The sequence below is a fragment of the Callospermophilus lateralis genome, chromosome 7 (assembly GCF_048772815.1).
Source record: "Callospermophilus lateralis isolate mCalLat2 chromosome 7, mCalLat2.hap1, whole genome shotgun sequence".
NCBI lineage: Eukaryota > Metazoa > Chordata > Mammalia > Rodentia > Sciuridae > Callospermophilus > Callospermophilus lateralis.
The window spans coordinates 30144474-30148610 of NC_135311.1; the positions used below are offsets into that span (position 1 = coordinate 30144474).

Consider the following 4137-nt stretch of genomic DNA (forward strand, 5'->3'; position numbering starts at 1 on the left):
CTCCCTGTTGGAGCATTCAGAATATTTTAGTGTCTAAGAGTAGAACTGATGGCTCATTAAGGTGTACCTATGTAGGCAGTACCAAATCAATTTTCCACAAGGTTCTAAAATTTTGCATGGCAAAGAATAAAGCTTGACAATTCCAATGATTTTTTTTTTCATTTAAAATATGCAAGCTTGAACAAGGACAAATATTCCCATGAAGGTGAATCCCAGATACAGGTCAACTGCTTCCATGTATATGTATGTGTGCATCCTCCAACCATGGGACTGCACATCTATTCTCCAGTTAAGAACTAGCAAAGTCTAATCCTCAATCTGGGCATAAGATTTCACAAGGAGCAACTAAATACAGCGTTGTAGGAATAAACAATTGAGGGTGAATAAAAAACATGGGAGTGATGAACAGGAGAAAATATCTTAATTGCAATAAAGCTTCTATTCAAAACCCAATCAGGGTCCTGTAAGGGATAAAAGGTACAAAAATAACAGGAAGACAACAGGACTAAAACCCCCATGAATCACTGTGACATCCAGTTTCTATTCACAAAGAAAAAGCTCCAGTCCATCTCAATGTTTTTGAAAAATTCCTGACATTACAGAACTAAACTGAAATATGGATCTCAGCATTAACATCTGAACAGAGAAAGGAATTAAAATGCTTTAATTAAAAAATCACAAGTGTATGATAAAGTTTGTAGAAACTGAAAATTTACAAACTATTTAAAACCTGAAATCGCTGACTGTTCAGAAACTACACAGATGGATTATGGGTGGTGGTGAGCAGCAGAAAGGGATTATGGATGAATCTGCATTGTTCTAGCTGCTCCCCATGTCAACCATCTCCCAGGAAATCCTGATGTTGATTAGATACTGAGCCAGGCTAATGCTGGCAGCAGATCCAGTGATGGTAACCTGCCTATCAGTAGATCCTTCCTCTGGGTTCAATATTTTGATCTGCACCCCAGACATCTGACTAATCTCATTGATTCTGGCACCTTGACATCCGATTATGCAGCCAATGAAATTGTTTGGAATGTTGAGTTCATAAGAAGTAGTTTGAGCAGATACATCCAAACCTGCACTGAATCCAGTGTTGCCATGCATCATAGGAAAATGAGATTGTTGCATTGCCAATTGGTGCAGTTTGGTCAAATCTGACTGTGGAATGGCATACTGTCCTTGAATGGTATAGGCCTCTAGAGGTGGTCCCTCCAGGTCAGGGTTGAGGCACATGGATGGGGTGGTGTGGAGAAAGCTCACACTGTCGCTGCCTGTGCTGTACCTGTCCTGACCACCTGCAAAGATGACTGGAGAACTTGATGACTTGGGCAGGTATGGGATGGTCATGAACACGCAGATCTGTTTGACACCCTCAATGATGGATTGCGGAATGCCAGCAATAGTGTGGCCTGCTCAGTTGAATTGGGGAGCATAACCCCTGTCACCTGGACTTGAAAAAGTATTTGTACCTAATTCCAGGTGTGAAGATGCATATTCATAATCTCAGCATTTTAGTAGGATAAAAAAGAGGATGAATAAATTAAAAATAAAAATATATATATATATATAAAAGGGAGGGGAATGATGCTCAGTGTGTAGGCAGTCCTGAGTTTAATCCTTGGTATTAAAATTAAAAACAAATCTTTGAACCTTTTGTTTATTTGTCTTTTATAAGAATAGACAGCAAGTTTAGGGGCCCCTTAAGAAACTTTAGAGTGTGATGTCTCTTCAGTATCTGCCATGTCTTTGAGTGGCCATGGTGTAAAAATTACATGAAACTGACCCAAGGTGCCCACAGCTTCCATGTTTGTTGAATTACCTACAGAATACCAACTTGTGCGTAACCCTCCCTTCCTACAGAGCAGCCTGTAATCAGGCAATGGTGCACCTTGTTGGACTAGCTGGATACTCTAGATATTACAGGACTATTCTTCATAGGTTTCACCTAAATAGATCAAATATTGGAATATTTGATCTATTTAGATGCTTCTGTAACTTAAAAGAAAGACAAATATTATTTTTGTCCTCCCTTTCCTTACTCATCTTGGAAAAAAATGATTATAAGGTGCCAGAATTTGAAAGGAAAATAAACTGTACCAAGAATTCTGAAAAAAAAAAAATCCTAGTGTGTTTGTTCAGAAGTCTTCAAAGAAAAACTCACTATGTGCTAATTGAAAGACATAATGTAGTGCCTCAAGTTTGGGGTGGTAACCAAATATTTAAGTAAATATGTCTCATTTTTTTTAACATTTCATTACCTATGAAATGTAATTTATCACTAATATTTGAAAGATATAAAAAATGTTTCCAAAGAGAAATGATAGAGACAAATTTTAGAATAAAATTGTATTCAATCTAAGGTCAATTTTTGAGCCTGTAAAAGAACATTATTGAAGGTTAAGTTAGATCTTATTTCTATCTGTGGCTATAGTTTTCATTGCTGTGGAGCTATTTCTAGAATATCAGATTGGAAAAATTCAGAGATAGGTAATAAGCAGCTTTTCTTTTCTAAATCTATATTGCAATACTTCAAATTCATAAAATATAATATATGGATGCATCTAAAATCTTAGGCTGTCAAGGGCTTGTTTTTTAGAAGAAAAAGCAAAAAAAATAAAAGTGAAAAGCAGGTGAACCAAAGGAGTTTAGAACATTTATATCTTTCTGGGAACATTAGGACATGCCAGTAGTAACAACTACCTGGAGGTTGAGGGAGAAAGGTTAAAGTTCAAGATTAGTGTAGCAATTTAGTGAGACACTGTCTCAAAAGGAAAAATAAATTAAAAGACATAGGATATATCTCAGTTGTAGAATGCTCCTGTACCAAAAATATAAATAAATCAAAATTCCAAATGAAGGATCCCTTACTCTGAAGCCAATGAATAAGTATTTTAAGAGTTTTAAAAAAATTGAATATATGTTGGTTTTGGCTGACATGTGATGGCTCAATATTCTAAGGATTTCACATAGAGAAGAAACTTAGGCTTCATTTTTATTTTTTCTTTTACAAATATTTTGTTCTTACCCCTGAATGCAAACGTGTTCAATTAAATATTTTTGATGAAAAAAATGGAAATATGCAGAATGAGTAACTGAATCAGCATATTTAAAATAGTGAGGATCTTCTAAATCATAATGGGAAGGGGGCTCTTCACTGCTGTAGCAGAACAGAAAAATTGGAGGTAATATCTTCAACAAGTTGTTTCCTAAAATGGCCTATATAGTGTCCAATTTTTCTCTGACATTTTTTATGTTCTATGCAAGTTTTCAATTGTCAACTTCCTGATTTATATAATTTATAAGAACCTGGTATACATAAGTGTGTTCTTTTTTTTTTTTCAGAATAAGTAACTTGAGCATGTAGATATTGAGATGTTAAATTACAGAAAATGAATCATAAATATAAATGTTTTTCTATTCTGGGGCTTGAAACTGGTACCTCAGTTAGTAATATTTGAAAGGAGTCAACCTTAACCTTGTGGGATCTGTACTAAATGTTATCATAAATGAATTATTGGACTACTAGTTGTTGAAATAATGGTTGTTGTGCAAATTTGAGTATTTGGTATCAAAAGCAGTTGCAGAGTCAGGAGTGGTGGCACACACCTCACATCACAGTGGTGTGGAAAAATGAGGTAGAAAGAAATAAGTTTGAGTCCAGTCTCAGTAATTTAGAGGCCCTAAGCAACTTTGTGAGCCCAGTTATCAAAATAAAAAAAAAAAAATTGAAACTTCTAGAAATGCCTTTCTGGGGTAGAGTGCCCCTGGGTTAAATATCTAAATAATAATAATAATAATAATAATAATAATAATAATAATAATAATAATACAGAAAAAAGACATCACAGATCAGAACCTTAAACTAACTTCACGTATGTGTTTATTCACTAGTGATAATTGAGACCCTGGAAAAAGTAGTATTTTTATGCTTTCAGGGAGGCATTTAGGGTGCCAGAACCTTTCAGAATTTTTTTGTTAACTGCTTGGTATTCTCTCACTTCCTACTTTGAAATGAGGATACATTTTCACAGTGAGATACAGTTTCACAGTGAGAGTAGTTATCCAAATCTGGGAATGTTAAACTGATGTGTCAGTTTCCTTATAAACTGAGAGATTAACTGTCTATTCGCTTAA

The 4137-nt window shown here is 35.0% G+C and overlaps 1 pseudogene; it reads right to left on the reverse strand.

Annotated features, from left to right (window-relative positions):
- Window positions 1-819: 819 nt before the first annotated feature.
- Window positions 820-1436, reverse strand: LOC143404153 (poly(rC)-binding protein 2 pseudogene; annotated as a pseudogene).
- Between the last annotated feature and the right edge of the window lie 2701 nt (window positions 1437-4137).